The sequence below is a fragment of the Macaca nemestrina genome, chromosome 7 (assembly GCF_043159975.1).
Source record: "Macaca nemestrina isolate mMacNem1 chromosome 7, mMacNem.hap1, whole genome shotgun sequence".
In the NCBI taxonomy this organism is placed as follows: Eukaryota; Metazoa; Chordata; class Mammalia; order Primates; family Cercopithecidae; genus Macaca; species Macaca nemestrina.
The window spans coordinates 51,882,069-51,904,658 of NC_092131.1; the positions used below are offsets into that span (position 1 = coordinate 51,882,069).

Genomic DNA, 22,590 nt, shown 5'->3' on the forward strand with positions numbered 1-22,590 from the left:
CTGTATATTATGTTAAACTTGGCTTCTCTGTCGTTTTTACTCAATGTCCGTATCAAGCCCTCTTAACCAATGCAAGTAAGTCTGCCACTTTTCTACCTGACAGTCCTTCAAATATTTAGAATCTTGGAAATAAAAGGTTGTAAGATATTTTCCAAGTACTATAAATACCTCAAAATATATAAACAGATACTTAAACATTCTTAGTTATGTTAATTACCTACTCCCAAAACTCATTAATAAATACTCTAATACTGAGTAGTATGTCAGATATAGGCTAGTCTGACAAAAAAATCATTTATCTTAGAGTGACTACTGAGTACACTTAAAATAATTTTTCAAAAAACTAAACATATGGGTAATAGAAAATGGGATCAATTATGAGATTACATTGGATTAATTAACATACATAGCATTCATTAAAATACATCTTCATTCTTAAACTCTATCTAAATGAATTTCTTTATTTTGGCTTATACATGGGGAAATGGTTTCCTTCAAGCTGGCATATTGGCAGTTAACACTGCATCTTAATGTTAACCACCAGACACACTTGACAGTTACGCCGTGCTTTCTGCCAGGGACTTAATCCCCACAGTATTTCCTCCTCAAACTACTTTGCTTTTGAAGAGATCAAAGCACTTTACCTTATTTATCCTTACATCTCAAGCACTTGAGAGGGAAGGTAGCAAGCATAACTAAAGTTATTAACGTTTTCCTCTTAATAACAATATTACTAATGTCTGTAACATAGATTTCTAGGAAAACTATCAATCCCATCCACTAGGTAGCTGGAGCAGCATAGAGAGTTACAGGGAAGCAAGACTTGTTAAATCTCCGACCAGCACCAAAAAAGGAAGAAGGCAGGAAAATGCATGTTTTATATACATGGGAGGAAAGACATTAAACATCTTTAATGAAAGTAAAACACAAAATATTTGTATTAATCCCTAAAAGATACTTGAGCTTTTAGACCAAGAAACAAAACACAACATATACAATATTTTAGAGATTTTAAGATTTTTTCAGAGATACTGCAAAGTGAGATAATCTGGAAATGAACTGAGGCAACATGACTTCTGAAGGTCAGGTAAAAATTAATCTACCAAAATAACAAAAAAGATTTCACAATGTGATGTAGTTTTAAAAATGAAAAAAAAAGTAAAAGGTGGGCTCCAATCTCCATGCAAACTGAACCATGAGCCAAATGGAGAAATACCTGCTGATAAGACATATTCTTACATTTCTTCTCTCATAGCATTTTCGTCCTAGACGCCCATGCTCCTTGAGGCAGGCATTCTTATTTTGTAAGGCATAATTCCACATGTGATTACACTTGGCAAGTTGTAGAAATAAAAAAGGACAAAGAACAAGCTGCAGTGTGCAGAATATCTTACCAGAATACATAAAGCAGAACTATGCATAAGAAGAAAGTTAAACAGGGAAAAGTACGTTGTTTGCAAAGCCCTCACTTTTCAATAACCACGGATGTGTAATTTAACACTTACCTAGTCGGTTCACCCATTTTGGCATCTAACAACTCTTGTTTCAATTTTATTACAACCCTGGTTAGAATGTTTTATCTGCCTTCACAGAAGGATCCATACATACTAAGGCCAAAAATATTTAAACCCTAGTTTAAAGAATTTGGGTGAAATGTCAGTCTACATTTTCTTAGCACAAGGTCTTTGATGACCGAAACAAGCTAAGGGGGTGGCCTCTCTCATGAAGCTCTTTCCCATCAGTGAATGGGTTTGGGTCTCAGCCTTCCTGAAAGACAGGGTTACCCACACACCTCCTCCTCCGATATTCATGGGCTGCCTCTCACTTCTCACAAGTATCTGCTGCTCCCATCCCCCATTTTCCCTCACTCCTCCTTCCCTCTTCATCTGAAAAAGCCTTGTGGAGTATTCACTTGTGCCAAGCATAGGACCAGACGCCAGGGTCACAAACATGTAAGAAAAGTCCCTGCTACCAGGAGCGCACAGTTCAGCAGAGGAGCAGAACACACTGCTACAGTCCCTGGGGACAAAGGACAACAGGAAGGTTTGCAAAAGTGCTCGCAGAACAACACAGAAGAGAGGAAGAGAGGAGGGAAAAGATGTGTGGGAAGGTTTCGGGCAGCAGGGGCCCCTACACTGAGCCTTAAATTTATATGTTCAGAGCAGACAAGGGCTGGGGAGGACAGGGTGTCCCGGACAGCCAGAGCAGGATCTGCGAAGGCCTGGAAGCAAGAGCACATGGACCACCTGAGAAGCTCCAAGAATAGGCTGCAGCCTGTACATGAGGACACAGAGGGGGCTGATGTGAGCAGGGCCCGTACTGTGAAGGCCCTTTTACACCACAGAACATTTACACCTTATCCTAGAGTCAACACACATACACATACACATTTTTACATAAATCTTAACTGGGTCACAGCTCTTTTCATTTTTAATAGATCTCTCTGGTTAGCACTGTGAAGGATGGACTGGAATGGAGAAAAGATGAAAAGGAATAAGGAGGCTACAGGCAAGTCTGGGATAGAAAAGAGAAGTCAGATTGGACATAAGGAAGTAAAAAAAGCTCAGGGATTTATATGACATGAGGGGTGAGGGAAGGATCCGGGCTGACCTCCAGGTTCCGGTTTGCACAGCTCATAGTGCCAGCTGCCCAGAGACAGAATCCAGCATAAGGAAGTGGATTTACCAGGGAAAGACAACGATCTGGTGCTGAACTTTATATTATGACCCAAAGGTATTCAGTAATCTGTATTTCTCATCTAATGCTATTAAAACACCAAACCTAAACTGAACTGTTCCCAGGTTCAGTTACACAGACCATGAAGTCTTGTACCAAATCTGATTCCAAGACAATCTGTCAGACTAATAAGGCTGTGGTCAAAATGCCACACGGGTAATAACATAACAGTACTCTAGTTTTCCTTTTTAACACATACCCAAACCACACACCTCAAAATATCTGCTCTTCCTCCTACATATTTATAGCTTTTGCCTAACTTTCTAAAAGGCTAGGGCCAGCGAATTCCATCACAAGACAGAGAATTATAACAGTGTTGTTTTAGCCCAGTTGGGGATCACTATATTTTTCTAGATTCCACAGATCGACAAATAGTTCACATAAAACCAGAGCTCATAAAGAGAAAAAGAATTAATATAAACGTTAAACTTCAGGAAGAAGAAAGTTATATCCTCAGAATGCCATTCTATGCAATTTGGTGCTGGTGTAGGAATTCAGAATGTTAAGTGAGAGACAAAGAAAGAAGCCATCCCACCAGTGATTTTCATATCTTCTCATTCCCTCTGCCCCACGTACATGTGCTGCTGTTCACCATAAATGCAAATGACAACACTATGGTTTGTTGCCAGTAATACAATAAACTCAGTAAGATGGTACAGCATCTCATCACAAGACCTAGGAAATCCACTACTAAGTATCTACCAAAGAAAAACATACATCCACGCAAAGAGTTGCAAGCAAATGTCCATAACAGCACTATTCATAATAGCCAAAACTTGAAGACAATCCAACTGTCCATTAACTTATCAACACATAAACAAAATGTGGCATGGCCATTGATATACAATGGAATATCACTTGGTCATAAAAAGGAATAAGTGCTTATACATGCTACAACATGGATGACTATTGAAAACATGATGTTAAGTGGAAGACACCAGACACAAAAGACTAAATCCTGTGTGATCCTACGTTACAAAATTTCTAGAAAAGGCAAAATTATAGAGACAAAGAGCAGATCAGTGGTTGCCTAGAGCTGAGACGAGCACAGGAATTAACCACAGACTGGCAGGAGGGAACACTGTACGGTGATGAAAGTATTCTGAACTGGACTGTGGTGATGAATACGTAAAGTAATATGTAAATTTACTAAACCACTGAACTATGCTGAAGTAGGTAAGGTGTGGCATATAAAGAACACCTCAGTAAAGAAGAAGAAAAAAAAGAAGACCTTTATCTTATAATGTTATTACACGAGTAAAATTTATCTCTCATCATGCAAACATAAGAATTCCCTAATAAAGACTGTGCTAGAATGCTACTTTCAACTTCACAAGTTTGTACTGTATTCCAGTAGTACAGAACCACCCATTCTTCCAAGACCCTATGACTGTGTACATGCTGTTAGTCCGGCTGGAAATGCCCTCCTTTACATGTCAGTCTGGCAAAATCCTTCTCATTCTTCAAGTTTCAACCTAATGCTCACAACTTCTCCTACCATCAGATGGTACCTTATACGAACTTCCAGTACAGCAATGAGCACATCATATGGTGAAAGTATGTTTGCACCTCTCTCTCCACGGAACCAATGTGTCTCGAAGGGAGATTCATGGACCTATTCTTAGGGGTCCACAATATGTAAAGAAGCCTATTTTTAAATCTTCTTTCTCAGGGCCAGTTTGTACTGCATTCAGAGTCATGATGGGGCAAACTGTTACCCTTTCCATTGTCTGTCACTAACAAAAAACCAAGAGGCAGACCTACTACCCAGATGATGCATTTGGGGCAAGAGAAGACCAAATGAAATCATACTGCACTCCACAAGAACCAGGACTTCAGCATTTCCGACACAGAACAGGGAACACTGAGTCATCCCACACAGGAGAGGTAGTCTGAACTCAAAAACCTCTGCCTGGATGAGTCAATACAATATTTTGTATTGCAAATAGTCCTTTTGTTTTAGCAAAACAGTGTCATCTGTCACATTAAATTAATACGGTCAGTTTGGATTTCAATGGCTTTATAGTTTTATATTTCATTACAAACTGGCTGTGGTTTATAGCTGTAAAAAATATATAAGCATAAGGTGCTTATTCCTAGTTACAGGTTTTTACACACTTATGTAATATTATAACAAAAGTAACGTAAGTCAACATTGGGAGTTCAGATAGTTCTTTTCCATTTGAAACAGAACCATATGTTACTCAAATTAGAGAAACAGTACACTAGAATATATATCCTTTCATAGCAAAAGCCATATCTTTTCCTTTCTGTAGCCCAAATGCATGGCATAGGAAAAATCCTCATAAAATATGGTTGAATAAATGATAGTTTGCATTCTGCTGCTACTCCAAACAACAAAAATGTGAACTGTTACTGTCTGATAATGCCCTCAGCTAATCTATTCTGGAACTTTAAACCATGGGGAGTTATCCTGCTCTCAAAGGTATAAAACCTAACTAAGCAGAACTTGTAGAAGGAGTGGAAAGGTGTGGGGAAGGGAGGGAAAGCAGGCATTCTGTGAATGAAACAGATCTGTCATTCACTGAACTATTTCAAGATTAACCAGAGGCAAAAAGAACATTTATGAAACATCTTCCTAGAGATATGATCTGGCTGTGACCCAACCCAAATCTCATGCTGAATTGTAATCCCCAGTGTTGGAGATGGGGCCTAGTGGGAGGTGACTGGATCATGGAGGTGGTTTCTAATGGTTTAGCACCATCCCCCTAGCGCTGTTTCATGATTGATAAGAGTTCTCATGAGATGTGGTTGTTTAAAAGTATATGGCACCTTCCCCTTCACTCTCTCTCTCCTGCTCTGCCATGTGAGGATGTGCCTGCCTTTTGCCTTCCTCCATGATTGAAAGTTTCCTGAGGACTCCCCAGCCACGCTACCCGCACAGCCTGCAGAACTGTTAGCCAATTAAACCTCTTTTCTTTATAAAGAACATAGTCTCAGGAAGTTCTTCATAGCAATACACCTAGAATCCAGGACTTAACCTAACACCCACTTTTTGGTCTTTTTCTAATCCCTTCCAAACTGGGTCTTCCACATCCCTCTTCTCCTGTAATGGAAATACTGGCAAAGAGTAAAGTCAGTAATAAAGAAATATGAGGATAGAAATCCTTATTCCTTTTATTCCTGTACCAGGCCCCATACTAAGTGCTGAGGTTACAGGGCAAGACAGGGCTGGAGTTACAGGGCAAGAGGCCCAACAAGATTATAAATAAAAGGTATAATTAGAGATTCTGAACAGTGCTATTTTACATTCATCATGTCTGTAAATTTTACAATTCTTTATAATTTCACAAATGTTATAATTGTGTGTATCATATTAGCAATTTTGTAACTATATTATGCATATATTAGGTGTGATGGCCAGTTTTATGTGTCAATTCAACCAGATTATTGTCCCTAGTTATTCAAACACTAATCTACATGCTGCTATGAAGATATCTTGTAGATGTTTTTAAAGTCCATAATCAGTTATATTTACATAAAGGAGATTCTCCTAGATAGCCTGGGGATTGAATCAGATGAAAAGGCTTAGGAGCAGAACTCTGGTTTCCCTGAAGAATCCCCCCTGTGGACAGCAGCTTTGGCTCATGCCCAAGAGTTCTAGTCTGTCTTTCCTGGCAGCCTGCTCTATGGATTTTGGACTGACCAAGCCAGCCCCACAATCACACAAGCCAATTCTTTGCAAGAAATCTTTTTAATATATCTCTTGCTAGTTCTGTTTCTCTGATTGAATCCTCAATGATACAATAGGATTGAACAAAGAGGTAAATATGCTGTAGTAATGAGAACTAAGTTTCTCACTGTCTATGAAAGAAGTTACAAGGGAAGAGAGAAGGCTAGAATGATTCTTAGGGCGTTAGACTGGAATCAGCGGTAGTACAGTATGAGTATACACATGCACACACACAAATACATGTATACAGAAATAAATATAGATGTATATACAAGCATAGGCTAGTATACACGCATGTTCTTCCTAGCTCTCCACTGAGAGGGTCTGGAAGCAATGATAATCCAGAAGCAGTGAGTTCAATTAGCACCCAGATCCTGGCTTCTAAATATCATCCTCTAATAAAAGGAAATAAGGCTCTGTGAAAAAGTGGTTGATTGCAGGCTGAGACAGGGAACATACAAGGTGCACCTAAAACACCATATGCTACCAAAAATCAAGCAAGTGCCCAATGGGGCAGGTCAAAAGGACACAGGAGCCAACCTGCTGGAACTCACAATGGCCAAAGCTGAAACAGTTTGAGCAAAAAAGTAAATAATAATTTACTCCTTTGGATTATAATCATAGGACAAAATAAATATCTGAAATTCCATTTTGATATAAAAAACTGAATAAATATTTAAATAAAGGAGAAGGGACAGAGCTTCCTTATGGAAGAATTCCAATAAACATAAAAGAAATAAAGGAAATACAAAATCACCATTAGGCAAACATCACAGAAATGACTTGCAGGCAAGATCTACTGATGGATGCTAAAATCAGTGGGTGAAAGTCTAAGGGAAAACCTGAAAATTCATCTCAACGTGTCTCCCCCAAGATATTTATCAATTACAAAGGAATAATACTAACTACAGAGGAGAATTAAGCAGACGTCACCTTCACTAAGTGATCAAGGTAAGACAAATTTCATCATCATTTGTATACAATGTATCCAGCTGTGATACACTAAGAACACATTACTTCAATGGACTTCTAGACAAAACTGGATAGCCTTGACTAACCCAAATTGAGAGGCAGTCTACAAAATAACCGACCAGTGCTCAACAAAAGAGTCATGGTCATGAAAGACTGAGGAACTGTCACAGATTAGAAAGAAGGGAATAAGGAGACATGACAACCAATGCAATGTGAGATACTGGACTGGATTGTGGAACCGAAAAAAAGGGATTGGGGAAAAACTGGTGAAATTCATAGAAGATCTGTAGTTTCAGTAATAATACTGTACCATTGTTGATTTCCAGGCTCCATAATTTTTCCATAAATATGAAAACTGATACTAGAAGAAGCATGAAGGATATACGGGAACACTCTGTACTAGTTGAACCATTTTTACACAAGATCAAAATGAAAAGCAAACAAAAAAAGCTGTAGTTTAAAAAGATCTAAATCTGGTCCTATAATTTTTTAAACTTAAAAAAATAGGGCAGTAGTTTTTTTCATCTTTTTTATTTGAAACATGAAGGCTATGTGCTCCTATTTTTATTAAAAATAAGTATTATAAATAGCAATCTTTAGTGCTTTAAAAAAAAAAAAAAGTATGCCATAACCTCATCCTCTTCATTTACAATGAAAAGGAACTGAACTGGCCTGGAAGGAAAAAAAATCAAACTGAGAATTTTGTAAAGGACAAATATATATGTAATTATGTGTAAATGTGTATGCAAAGAGAAGGGTGTGGAAGATTGATTCATTCATTCCTTGTTTAATACATTTCTACTAAGCCCCCACAATATTCTAGGCCTCTGCCAGGTTCTAGGTTACAGATACTACTATGATGTCATCCCCACGCATGGAGCTCACCACCACTTCTAAGTATTAAATTCCTAACTCTGACAACTTAGCGACTGTGAGGCATCCAGGGGCGAGTTACTAGGTAAATGGGAGCCTAATGGCTCAGTGGGAGTTTCCTCTCACAAGCCCACTATATTCTCAGACGGTGCAGTGGGTAGGAGCAAGCCTCCAGTTAGAGATAATAGCATTCAAGAAGTGGCATGTCTTGATTCCGTCCAACAGATTTCTAAATGAGTAATGTATTTGTTGCCTATTTACTTGAAACCCTGAGTTTGTTTTAACTTTAAAGGGTAAGCCAAAATTTTACAGGTGAAGCAGAGATCAGTGTCGCTATCTAAGAGCCACGGTGACCTCTTATTTCCAAGGGGGACAGGTAGACTCAAATCACAGTAACTTAAGAGACGACTGCTAATACAAGAACTCTCTAGAGCTGGAAAAGATCAGAACTACACTGATGTGGTACTGAATAGCCACAAGTAACACCCTTTGCATTTGTTTAAGCTTATGAAGGCCTTTGTACAACGCTACAAGGAATTTTCCTTGTCATGAAATACTAATAATTCAAATCCAGGAATAGGGTCTGATATGGTTTGGCTCAGTGTCCCCACCCAAATCTCACCTTGAACTGTAATAATCCCCACGTGTCAAGGGCTGGGCCAGGTGGAGGTAACAGAATCAGGGGGGTGGTTCCCCCCACGCTGTCCTCATGGTAGTATCATGAGATCTGATAGTTTTATAAGCATTTGGCATTTTCCCTGCTTGCCTCACTCTCTCTCCTGCTGCCGTGAAGAGGCGCCTTACAATCAGGTGCCACGATTGTTAGTTTCCTGAGGCCTCCCCAACCATCCCGAACTGTAAGTCAATTGAAACTCTTTTGTTTATAAATTGCCCAGTCTCGGACATTTCTTCATAGCCACGTAAGAACAGACTACATGGTCTATGAAATAAATTATCTCCTAAAAACTGTGAGGCAAATTCCACCTCAGGAAAAAACCTAACAGGCCAAAGAGGAAAAGATGTTTAGTTGCCTAACTGGCCATTCTTGTGCCAGCCAGTCTTGCCTTGTCAGTCCTAACATCCTTCCTGACAAAAGCCCTGAGGGCACAGGAGAGCACATACAAGATTCTGGTCTGATGACATCTCTTCCTACATTTAATTTTCCCGGACCCATACACACAGTAAACAGAATAATGCCTGGAAAATGTTAAGCATTTTCATTATGAATCAAACAGAAACTTCGTCTTAAGTTGACTGAAACAAGTTTTACTTTCATCTATGCAAGGGAATCCCAGACTTCCCAGGAAACTGTTCAGTACTATGAACAGCCATCCCTCCCTGATGGTCCAAGCCTTGCCATAGCCTTTGGGTTCTCACCAAACCAGACAAAACGACTATTTTTATACTCCTGAACTAATGCTCTCCTCAGCACAACTAAACAATACAGTAGTCAGGGAAAAAGGACAGAAATCAATGGTCAGCTGCTATGTCAGCATCCCCATGCCCAGGCCAGCAAACCCGCCAGCTTCATGCATCTTTGCCATTCTCTTGGCCTTCCCTCCTATACCTCGGGATGAACAGTGATGCTCCCCTGATACCAAGTCACCACCCAACTTGCCCATTAGATCCCGTGTGCACTAGTTCTTGCATCGTCAATTTTTCCATCTTGTGGTTAAACCAAAATTTCAAACTGAAAACACTACTAAGTCCTTGGGATAAAGTTAAAAACTAAAACACTTTTAAGTCTCCAATATTCTTCTTCCCTGCCATTATTCCATCAGGAGAAGTTGACAAACATCCTCTTAAAGAGGCATATGATCCTGAGGACTGCATTGCATCTGCATATAACTCTTTAATGTAGGTAGTCTTGACTTAGAAACTTTCAAAAACTTGTTTTCAAAACAGAAGTTGTTTTCCAAGGTTTGATTAAATTTCATGTCCTTTTCTTTTTAGACCTCACTGTGACGGCAAAATAGAACTTAAGGAGACACTGTTGTATCTACTGTTGCTTTGACTACTTTTGAAGAATTAAATTAATTTGCACCTAACAAGAATATATTCAAATGGCTTTCATTTCAAGTAACCATTGATATGGTTTTAACTCATTTTAAATGAATAAGTACAATGGGGTAGAAGGAATGTGCTTGTGCTTTGGGAGGAGGAGGCTGTTATTAACTATTCTTTACAAGTCCTGACGACATTAATGAGAAGCATGCATCAGTTCTGTAAAATTACAAACCTTTCAGATGTAAGAGCACTCAACTGAAGCACCCAGCTCTAAATTATACATGTTTGAGGCATGATGCATGATTTAGCTATAATCAACAGAGCTATATTTCCATTTCATTCAGACATGTGCTCAGACGTTAACAAGGGAGGAAAAAGAGAAGGGGGAAGGAGGAAAGGTCCATTTTCAGAATAAATTAATCATTCATTTCTGATGAAAGCCAGTTTGAACAGCAATGAGCTGCCCTACAAATGACAAACCTCAAATACTAAAATCTCACCTCCTTTTTTTTTTAGTAAAGAAGCTGGTTTGCACCACCCCTTCCAAAGAAAGGAGCTGAATTTTACCAACTATAAAGACTGCCGAATTGGGAGTGGTGTGTGACATGATTATTGTTGAGGACTTCTCCTGGGTCAGTTTTTCTTTCATCTGTGCTAGTAGAGTCTCACTGGATAGCAGAATCATATTTTTAGAAAATTACCTTTAAAAAAATAAAGTTTGCAATATAGAAAAACAAAAAAAGGTGTGTGTAGTGGGGGGACAAGCTGAAAACATAGAAGGCAGTAAGAATTTTTTTAAAAGACCTTCAGGTACGTTACAAAAGTAAATCTAAAATTTTTTTAATGAACCAAAATGTAAAATGTACCCAAAGAAGAAGAACGAAAAGGAAAGGTAAACAATAATAAGGAGCAACAAATCGGGGGTAAGAAGTCAGTTGGATAACGAACTGTCACAGCACAACAAAAACTACAGGGTCCTTTCCTTAGAAAATAAGCAATCTCATAGCAAATATATAAAAATCAATCAATTTTCATAGTTTCATAACTAGTCTAAGACAATTAAATCATGAAACTACCAAGCACAAAGAAAACCCACCATTTTTCAATCCCACTGTATTCAGCAGCCCACAAGGTCTCTCTCCTCCCCCATCCTCTCCCTCCTCCTCCACCTTCCTTGGCCCATCTGTCTTCCTTTCCTTCCTCCCCTTCTATCTCCACCCCCAGCGAGCACCACACCAAGGAAAGTGATTGGGTAGGCAATGCCCTATCATCTGGGGTGTGCGAGAAGCAAGGCACATTGTTAGAGAATTAAGGATTCTGTGGTTTATCTAGTAAGTCCCCCTCTACCCAGCTGTCCCTGCAATTCTGAAAATCCCTCCAGTCCCGTTGGGCTGGACCAGCTTGAATCACACGTAACCCCCATTTTTTCCCATTGCCTTCCCACATGTTCATCAACTTTGTCCGCAGGAAAGAAGTAAAAGTCAGGCTGTGAAAAGGCACCTGAGAAAACAGGCAAACCAACAACACAGGAGAAATCATTGTTTCAACCTGAACTCAGCGTTTCCATAACCACACGATTGAGACTTCACACAAGCTGAGTGAATGAATGACAGATACTACCAGACTAACAATATGCGAAAACAACGTGCTCACTATGTATTTTAGTTATGCCATAAGTCAGTTATAGTCTGAAACGGAATAAATGCTAAGACAGGCTTGCTGGATCAAACCTTTAAAATTTTAATATTCCATTATTATTCACACATTACTGATAGTAGATCTGACTTGTTCTTAAGTGTACTAAGCAGGACATTTTATGAAGTTACTAAAGTCAAAACTATAATATTCCTGTTAAGCAGCTGTCATTTCACAGTCTAATAAAAGGTAGATATTGCAGAACATAATTCACGAATACTTTTCAGTCTTTGAAAGAAAGAACCACAGAATCACCTGTACTTGGATTAAAAAGTTGCAGGGGACCCCCAAGACAGGAAACGCTCAAATCCTGGAAAATGCCTTTTCTAATTCCACAATCAGACTCTAACTCCAAATGTATGGAACTTTGTGTCAAAATCTATGTAGAAATGCACTATCTGTTTTGAAATGTGGCCCTTTTTGCCAAACACATGTATAATTTTCAAAGAATATTCCTGAAGTTACTTGTACCTCCTCATGGAAAATGACTAATTTAAACAAAAACAGCCAGTTCTTAGAGAAAGCAATTTTCTGAGCCCTGCAACGCTCTGGTGAGCACCTAATAGACACAGGCATCAGTGGCAAGCTGGTGCAGGGAGAGCGGGCTGGGGAGAGGTAAGGCATGTGGCCTGGCTGACCCACATCGCGGAGTATCTGAGCACACAAAGCAGCCTCCTCCACGGATACAGAAGCAGCAAAGGCAGCAGTCACAAGACTGCCCAAGGGAAATGTGCAACTGGGAGCTTCCCATAACTTCGTAGGTAAAGAAGTGATGTCAGGCAAGGAACCGCAGCCCAGAGCAAGCGAGCTCATTCCAACCTCAAACTGAAATATCTGACATCAACTAATAGTTCTGAGAATGATCCAAGCACTACTCTTAAAGGTTTCTGAATTCTCTGCAACGATCAATGTTTTCAACTCCCTAAAGAACATCAGCAATTTAAATAAACTCAGAACAGTTTAATATCTTAAATCCATCAGCCTCAAATGTGATCGCACAACCTTGCTTTTTAAACAACCGATGGTCAAATTAGAGCTCCACACACCAAAAGAGTGGTCTTTTTCATAACTATATTGCTCAATACCCTAGAAGGGGAAGCCATGCACGTTTCTACACTGCTCCTTTCTAGATGCATGAGCCTGATCTTCAGCAGAAGAATCAAACTTAAGACATTCAAATCAGCAACATTCTGGAGGTGATAAGGAACCAGGGTCAGAGTACCCTCTAGGGAACCTGGAAAAAGAAGTCTGCTGTTCTGGCAACGGGACAGGTTCCAATGACCCGCTAAGCTCTAGGTAGTATAGGGTTTCATTCTTTTCCTCCACTTTAATTCAGAGGCAGAGCAATGACATGCTATGTGGTCCATTTTTTCTCTGTTACCCACTCCAGTGACTGAGAAAGACACTTCTCAAATTTCACGTGAAAAATGCATCTTACTACACATACTCAACAGCCTTTCTCTTCTAAGAAGAAAAAAAAAAACAAACCAGTTACTATGGGCTTGTGTTAATAATGAGACATAAAACTTTCTGAAAGAGGTTACAAATCCCATCTTTAACTCCTAGCTATAAACTTGACACTGTTACCTCTTATGCAGTACAGGTTTCTACTGGGTAGGTGAAAACTCATTTTGTTTCAGTAACACCCAAGCAAACCTGTCCAGTCAACGTAAGACTAGACACTAGCCAGGCATAACACTGTCACCTCTAACTAGAAGGCAAGGAAGTGTGAAGTAGTTTTTCAAGAAGCTGAGGAAACAGACTAATTCTATATTGGTGGGTTTTTCTCCACATGTATCCTAGAAGAAACTGCCAAAGACAAACTGCCAAGGTCTACCTGGAAAGTAATGATCTCAGAGTGCACAATTACAGAGAGAAGAAGTGGAGAAGGGAGAGGAAGAGGAGGGATGGTGGAAGGGAAGGAGAAAGAGGAGAAAAAGAAAGAGAAAAAGAAAGACACATTCAACTTTAGAGTGAAACCCTTGGCAGGAGTCCCATATAAATTCTGTGCTTTATGCACCAATTAAAACCCCTAGCACTCAGTAAGTTACACTAATAAATTACATCAGAGGATGTAACAATTTCCAAGATCAGTGGGCTGAAGTAGCCAATTATTATTTTTATTCTTATTTAAACAAAAGGCATCCCTCTAACTAAACAGCTCTAGAGAATGATATATCACATATGACATCTCCAGCTTTGCTTTCCAGTCCCAATTCTCCTCAGTTGAAACTCTGATTTAATCTGATTTTCAACAGCCCAATGTATTACAAGAAAGTGCCAGTTTAAAAGGTTAAAAATATAATCTGACAGCAGTGATGCTTCTAAATTATAGACACTGCAGATGCACCAAGTAAACATGTTTATTTTGTTGCCATGCTATCTAAATCCAGAACCTCTGGGTGTGACCAGAGACACTGTGGACCTCAACATTCCACCACACCCCCTTGAAAATACTCAAAAACTCAAATATGCAGAATCTAAGTGAACCCGTGGAACCCTGGATGACAGAAATACCTTCTGTCCTTTAAAACATCCTTTAAACTTGGTTTTTAAGTTTTAATTTTATCTATAAGAATAAAATGTATAAATGGGATTTTCAGAGAATTCCACTGGGTCCCAGTTTTCTACGTCTTTTAAATTTACAGTGTTACGCAATGATTACTAATGTTCAGAAAGATCAACAAGGTAAGCCTCATCCACCAAAGAAAGATGCAAGCAGATTCCATATGTTATATTAGAAAAAGCAGAATCACAAACTCTAATTAAAAAAAACAAATTCCTCTACAAAGATTTCTGCTTAATTATCAGTTAACCTAAAACTTCCACAGTCCATAAGGATGCCTCTTCTGAAGCATTCCAGTTAACAGAGGTCTTTACTACATAAAGCCAAGGTTGTCAGCCACTCACTTAAGTTTTCTTAGCAAGCAAAACATACAGCATATTATTCTCTTAGTCTTGATCCATTTTTTCACCCAGTTACTTTCGGTCCAGAAGAAACAACAGTTCCAGATTTTGAAAAATAGTCTATCAGAAAAATAAAAGCTGTTTTCAATTTAATAATAGTCACCACGCGTAGCTGATACATTTGTAACAGAAAGCCAAAAGACGTCAGCTCTTGAAGAAATCTCACTTTAGAGAGATCTTCAATAATAAATTGACTCATCAACCACCAACATGCCCTCAAAATCTCTGAGCTACCATCCTTGAGGATTACTTATCAGAGAAAATATCTGCAATTTCTGGATCATTTTTTATTGAGATCATGTACCCATTACACACCAGAAAGAAAATCTACAAGGCAAAATATAATTGGCCAGATACTCACCATAAGACAGTCTCTTATTACAATCCAACCAAAACTAAATGAACAAATTCATTAAGCCACTTCACAAAGCCACAATTCACAAATCATTTGGACTGCGACTTACTCCCAAGGTGTGTGCACACACTGGGCAGCAGGCCTCACCCTTCTACTCGCTGGCCCCTCACGCAGCAGCACACAGGCTCACAGAACCAGATTTGTGTCTGTGTATCTTTCACACTTACACTACAGCTCTGGGGTTGCAGAGACACCACTAAGACCCAGAACTTTAATTCAGAATAATTTATGCCACCACACTGCTCTCTGTACACGTAATTTTAAAAAATATTACATTTCCCTTTTTATGCGTTACAAATCCTATCAGTAAGTTGAATTTTAGAAATTTCATTATCCATTATGGTCCCTATAAAAACTAGATTAGAAATGGAGAAAGGAGCTGAATATTCATTTGAGAATTCTACGAATGGAGGGCGGGTTGGGAAATTGGATTGGGGGATGGTGTAATAAAAGAAAAACAGAAAAAAAGATGGCTTATATTTTCCTGCTATACTCAACTCTCTCTAGCAAAAAGAAATAGTTTACTGACAAGATTACTGGTTCCTCATAATGATTTTTTTAAAAAAGAAAGACAAAAAGGAAGAAAAAAATAAACTGAAGCTGACTTTCATGGCATCACTCCAGCAGTCTTGCTTCAAATACAATAAGCTGCACTCAACATAGGAGCAGGGTGGAGGAAAAAAAGTCAACAAACAGCAAGTATTTTTGTAGGGATATGAAAAAAGAATACACCAAAATTGGCTGAACAGCAAATATCACATATAGATTACAAGTACAAAGTTCTCTAAGATTCAAAGGAAAGGAGTTGAAAAGTAAAAGATCCAGAGATACACAAATACAAGCATACAAATGCAAAAGCCAGATGTGATAACTATCAGAAAAAATAATAGAATATTTATCTGTGACTTTAGAGTGAAAAGAAACCAGAGCAACTAATTTTGAGTAAAAATAAAGCTTTATCACTACTGTCAAAACATGTTTCGGTTTGTTGATTTTTCTGGGGAGACTTTAACACTACACACTAAGAAAGATCATTTCAGGCAAAAAGCTGAAATCACTGTCAGCTTCAGGCCACATCTCTGTACTCATGACTGTAACCCCTTCTCTTTCTTAAAGTTTAGAAGGAAACTTTAAAATTTATCACCGTCTCACTTGAGAACCAGACAGTCAATTGTCAATGAGTACTTATAATAGTTATGTGTTGAATAATTTTACAATCTACCTTACCTTGGAAGACACAAACAGGAGAATGCTTTTAGGAAACTAACGAAATATAGATAAACTAAGTACCTATTTTAAAGTAAATAATACATTCTTACAAACTACATCAGGGTACAGAAAAAAGGAGGAAGAAGATATCCTTATGAGAATGTTTATATTTCCAATCCATTCTGACGCTCCACGTAGTGCCAAGTACACCAGGTACTGGGACAGATGACAGCTGAATGAGCCCCAGACCCTGCTCTGTCATGGCGCTTAAAGGAGGGGACATTTACAAGGCACAGAAAGGTCACTAGAAATCCTTGCTCCTGACTGGAGGGAAAAGGGGAAGGATTCAGGAAAGGCATCATGCTAGAAATGACACCTGGGCTAAATCCTATCAGTTTAGCAGGTTGTAACAGGCAGAGGGAGTTGCATGTGCCAAAGCACAAAAGATGAAGAAAAAGAAGAAAGTCATATGAACATGTAATGGGGGTGGGGGAAAGGCCCCAAGGGCAGAAAATTGGATCCCAAGCTTGCCTGGGCAGGACGTGTAAAATGTAGTGTCCTTTCCTCTAAGTACCTAACAGACTTATTTTCAGAAGCCATGCCCTGGGCATACATTCTGGGTCTTCCAGAGATCTTCCAAAGATCTCAGAGGACAGAACACTGTTTCTCCTCCTCCCATATATCCTGTTAAAACATACAGAGACTTTAGAATAATCATATGGCAATTCCTGATGCTGCCCCCTCAACCCGCCCAAAAAAAGCAGACTTGTATTCATCTATTAACATATACCTCACTCTGATGAAGAAAAAATATGTTTGGCTTATTTTAAATGATTTTTAGCATCAATCAAATTCTCTAAAAATGAAAGTCAGTTGGCTAAAGCTTTAAAAAGAAGCACATATACTATGTTCAAAATGAGGTGTATGAAAATACATATGTATATGGACAATAATTAGAAGTGAATGTAAAAAAATGAAAATAACATTAGCATTATGGATTAAAGAAAAATGAGTATTTTTCCAAAATTTGGAAAAATTTTTCTTCCAAAATTTTCATTAACATACCATTTAGTATACAGTCTTTTAAATTAATACAATACTACCTAAATATAAATGGCCTGCCTTAAGAAAAAAATCCCATTTACAAATTTTTTAGTGAAGAAAGCTAAATGATTTGTGTTAATGGTTAGTGTTCACATCTAAAAGTTGTAGGAATCAATGAGAGATAACTTAAAACTGGCTTAACCTAGCGAAAACTGGGGTGAATTAATTTCACAAGCAAAATTGAAGAGGGCATGATTTATGGTAACCAACATGGTGAGTGTTCAAGTAGATAAAAAGACCCAATTAGATCAGAGAAACAGTCACTTAAACTGAGCTGAAAGGGCTACAGAAAGCCCTTCTCCTGAGGGAGCTGAGCTCTATTGTCTGGATTTGATCTGAATGGAGGTAACAGGAAAAACAGGGGCAGGCACCCTCTGACCCTTTCCGTGGGCCTGGAAGGGAAGAACAGAACAGGAACACAAGCAGGCCAAGCCATCAAGCAGCGGGGCGGGGGTGGCTCCAGCAGGGCTGTCCGCCTACACCCCACGACAGGAGTCCCACGGGGAAGTCTCCAGCATTTCCACTGTCATCATTACAACTTCGGACCTTAATGTAAAACATTAAGTTACATCCTCCTGATCTCTATCAGAAGTTATTACGGACAATGATACAGCCTTTGGGCAGTGCCTCCAGTCTTGTAAAGTCCTGATACAAGCATAAGATGTATACATAGGCTTTGAGAAGTGGAATACACTTGAGCTTTAGAATCTCAGACCTGGATTCAAATTCCTGAACTTCAAAATCCTTTACTGACTGTGCAGAGTCACACAAGTCACTGAGTGTCTGGACATCAGCATTTCCTCACTTGTTCAATGGGATGGCATCGCCTCCTCCAGGGCTTCTATAAAGGAGCACATGGCATGTGGCAGGAGCCTGGGCCCCTTTATAAGCCTCTCACACTGGGCAAGAGACTGGCAGTTCAATTTACTAATTTATAATTAGTAAATTGCACAGGAGAAAGGAAAATTCAGTGAGCGGGAAATCCCTCTGCTCAGACCTCCGCACTACCTGCAGAGAGAGAAGCAACTCTCTCCCGAACTCGGCACAATTAAAGAGCGGTTTTACTTCATTTTTTTGAGACAGGGTTTCACTGTGTCAGCCAGGCTGGAGTGCAGTGGTTTTTATACAACACCAAGTCTGTATGCTTTGTTATCCCAGACAAGATTTCCAAGTAATAAACCCAAAACATGAGCTTTGACTAAAGGGGGTAAGGAGTGGGAAAAAGAGGAAACAAATTACTAAGGTGTTGAAGATTTGGGCCTTTTTCATCTGGGGAAAAAGTGAGCTGTGCTACCTTTTAATATTCAAAACAGTAGGGCACAGGCAGGCAACTATGATAAGACAATAATTCAACTGAAGGGCATTCTGGTACGTGTAAACTACTCAGGTTTCACCCTTGTGTCGCTTATTACATTAGCAGAACCTGCTGATTGAATTACTTCCCTGCAGTGCTTCCAAGTCTCTAGTTTTTCCCATATAACATCTAATACTGCTTATGAAGATGCTGTATTTGTCCTTTGGTATTTTACTAACTGATCTCTCAAGATGCCTGCCTGCTCAGAATGTTTTTCAGAAACTCTGGGTCATATGTACCTCACCACCTATGTAACCAAAAAGGCTTAACTGCTCTCACAGGAAGGTTCAACCTATACAGTGTAAAGCTATGCCAGCTCTCAGAAGGGTCTAAATCAACTGAGTTTCATCAAAGCCTTAGAGCTGGCATCTGGTCTAAGCTAACACAATAAGCAAATAAAAGGCACTTTTCCTGGACTGCTGCTGGACTCTGCTTTTTGGATTAACTAAACCAAGTGCCACTGCTGGAACAAGTTATACCAAGTACTGTTAGTGAGGAGGTAGGAGCTATATGGTCTTTTCCCTTAATCAATACTAACAGGAAGATCAAAAGACAAGTAAGGAAAAATTAACATAACAGTGACGTTAGTCACAGGCAAAGACAGATCTTTATTAGAGAGGGAAAGTACTTGAAGCCCCTTTTCCAAACTATAAACAAAATACGAATTCTAGCCTAAATTACCAACAACAGCAACAAAAGCAAGAAGAAAGATTTCAAGGGTATATGCCATAGCTAATAAGGTTAGACAGCTTTTCTGGAAGGAGAAAGAAAATGGATCATCTTGAAAACTAGAGAAATGAACTTACTATTATGGATTATAAAGGCAGCTTTTCCTGCCTTTAACCAATATCCAATTCACACTGATGCATCAATTCAATATGAAATATAATTATATACATTATAATATATTCAGGCAAATAGGGCAGATATGAGGATTCATTTTTATTTCCTCAAAAACATATATTTAATTTTCTGAAAACATACTAGGAGCACAATACTTACATGGGCAAAGCACATATGTGGGCAACTTCTCAAAAAAGTTAATAAAAGTTGTAAACCCAAGAAAAAAAAATTCACCTTACTGGTAACTTCTTTGAATGAGTGAAGTTTTACACTATGTTTAATGAGAATACCCAGTATGGCAAGGATGTGGTTAAAAAACAAAATAAAAACATACAAAACTGCTTTGGAACACATACTTAAAGGCAGGACTGAACAACCTGGAGTCCGAAAGGCCTAGGTTCGAATTAGCACTCTGTCACACGTGGCCCCACACAGGCTTCTCAAGCATCATGACTCAGTTTCATGCATAAAATGGTGAGTGATGGTACCCACCTCCCTTGGTGAACACTTCAAGAGGCCACACAAGGAACAGCACTTTACAAAGGACCCAGCTAAGAATCAGCACTCAATAAAGGACAGATACCATCAGGGTTCAGGAGCCACCCCTCTGGGCACCTCCCCCAAGGAGCAGGAAGAACCAACCCACTATGCAGCAAGAGTCTAGCCAGAATTTCCTCATCTCCGCAGGAAACGAAAAAAAGACTCAGATCTCGATGCTTCCTCTTTAAGGATAATTTTTAACTGCAGGTTCTGGCCAGGGACCTCCACTTCAATTCAAAAGGAGCAACCTGAAGAAATGGCAGAGGTCAAGATGGGAACACGACCAGGCCAAGCAGGGCAGCCCCTCAGCAATCCAAGGCCGCCGCCTGCAGCAAACACTGCAAGGCCAGAAATCTGCTCTGCTCTTTTCTCCAGCAATGGGATCAATTACACCCTCAGAGCCTCAGAGGGGCTCATCTGGGGGCAAAATGCCAGTCCCACCTGCTCCACACTATCGCTGCCACAGCTCAGCAAGAGACAGCCAAGACCCCAAGGCAGAGGGACAAGCCCACCACTGCTTGACACAACACCCTGGAGGAAAAAGCCCATTTTGCCTCCTGAGGGCGATCCCCCAGTTGGTCGGCACACTCTGCCTCCTCCGATGCAGGAAAGAGCACAGGGCTATAGGTCCTTCTCCTCCCTTCTTGGCGGACAAAGCACTCAGGACCTCATCCCTTGGGCCTCCAGGGAAAGCAAGGCTCCGGAGGACAGTTGTCTGAATGGTTAACAGGAAAGAGTTCTTAGATCACTAACTGCTTGGCCAGTGGAGTTTAACCCCAAAACATTCACTAGTTCCAGCACAAGTTTCAAAATCAAACCACTGAGTGCCCAAATGACTAAACGGATCATGTCACCCCATCTCACTGTCACCATCGCACAGAAGGGGGCTACACCCATTGTGAGCAACTGTTCTTTGGCAGGGGAAGTGAGACAAAGGTAGGAGGGAAACTAACTACAAAAGGGAAAACAAGCCTATTTGGAGATTTCAAGCAAGACCGGGTCTTAAGGATTAGTTCACTAACCTACTCAGAAGGCTGACACTGCCTGCTACCTGGAGTCTGGAATAAAGCCCTTATTAGCAAGGCTTCCCCCTCCCGGAGGCCACAGACTTTATTGGGCCCAGGTCCTTCCTTTCAAGTCTCTCTCATCACAAAGGCCCTCTCACCCCTTCAATTCCAAAGGCGCTGGATATCTCTCAGCCTCTGTCCCTCAGCCTCTCGATGTGCCTTCAGGCACTCTGCTTTCCCCTTGCGAACCCTTTCTACTTCTGCTGACATGGAATTCCTTCCCTCCCCACAAAAATCTGCCCTCCCCCCAGCACAAATTTTGTCCCCTGCTGTACATGAAACCCTGTACTCCTTGGCAGCACCTTGCCAGGTTTGCTAAAAGGGCTTCCTTCTTGATGGACTATAAGCTCCATGAAGGCAGGGACCACTCTGAGATTACCTATTATAACCCTAGCCCAAGTATTTCAATACCCCGACAATACCCCAACCTGACTTGCCAACTTCACCTCCCTCACCAAGTACTTCAGCCTCCAGCCAAACCCCTCAAGGTTCCATAATCGCCATGCATTTATTACTACTGCTCTATAAAAACCCAGGTCACCTCTCAAGGCTCTGCTAAAGGCCACCCGTCCCACGAAATCTTTCCCAATCTCCCAGCAATACACATGCCTCTCACCGTCACCCTGGTGGAAATAATCAAGCATGAGAGCCATAAGGACCTACCTTCTAACCAGATTCCCACTAACTAGGGAGTGAGCCTCGGACAAGTCACTAAGCTGGAGCCTCACTGCCCAGATAACAAATTTGAACTCCTGGAAAGGATAATATAAACCACCTAATGGAATTCGGCATATCATATGCCCACAGCTCTCGCCCACCACCCCTCTACATCCTAATTAATGATTTGTTGCTAAGTCATCTGTCTTGCCCTTAGACTGTATACCCCTGCGGGGACATTTCCTTATGTAGCACCCCTAGTCCTCTGAAGAGAAATTAGCCTCATAAAATAGCAACAACAGCAGCATCACCTAACATAAACTGAGTGATCAGTGTTTAGTTTGTATGCTGAGATAGTGCTGAGATAGTGCTTAATTCCCATTTTTTTTCTTCAACTTAAGGTTCAGGGGTCCATGTGAAAGATCTATGAATCTCATTTTTAATATACTCACACAGA

The 22,590-nt window shown here is 40.0% G+C and overlaps 1 protein-coding gene and 1 long non-coding RNA gene across 9 annotated transcripts in view; one reads left to right on the top strand and one right to left on the bottom strand.

Annotated features, from left to right (window-relative positions):
- Positions 1–22,590, bottom strand: part of LOC105473593 (pellino E3 ubiquitin protein ligase family member 2) — a 196,783-nt gene that overhangs the window by 164,061 nt on the left and 10,132 nt on the right. The gene's annotated exons all lie outside the window — the stretch shown is intronic.
- On the top strand, positions 8,269–11,884 carry LOC105473594 (uncharacterized). 2 transcript variants are annotated; one of them, XR_982334.3, is made up of 5 exons: positions 8,269–8,360; positions 10,057–10,132; positions 10,229–10,354; positions 10,799–10,914; positions 11,750–11,884. It is a non-coding gene; the product is annotated as an uncharacterized lncRNA (long non-coding RNA). The 2 variants fall into 2 exon arrangements; XR_982333.3 differs by lacking the exon at positions 11,750–11,884 and having other exon boundaries at positions 10,799–10,936.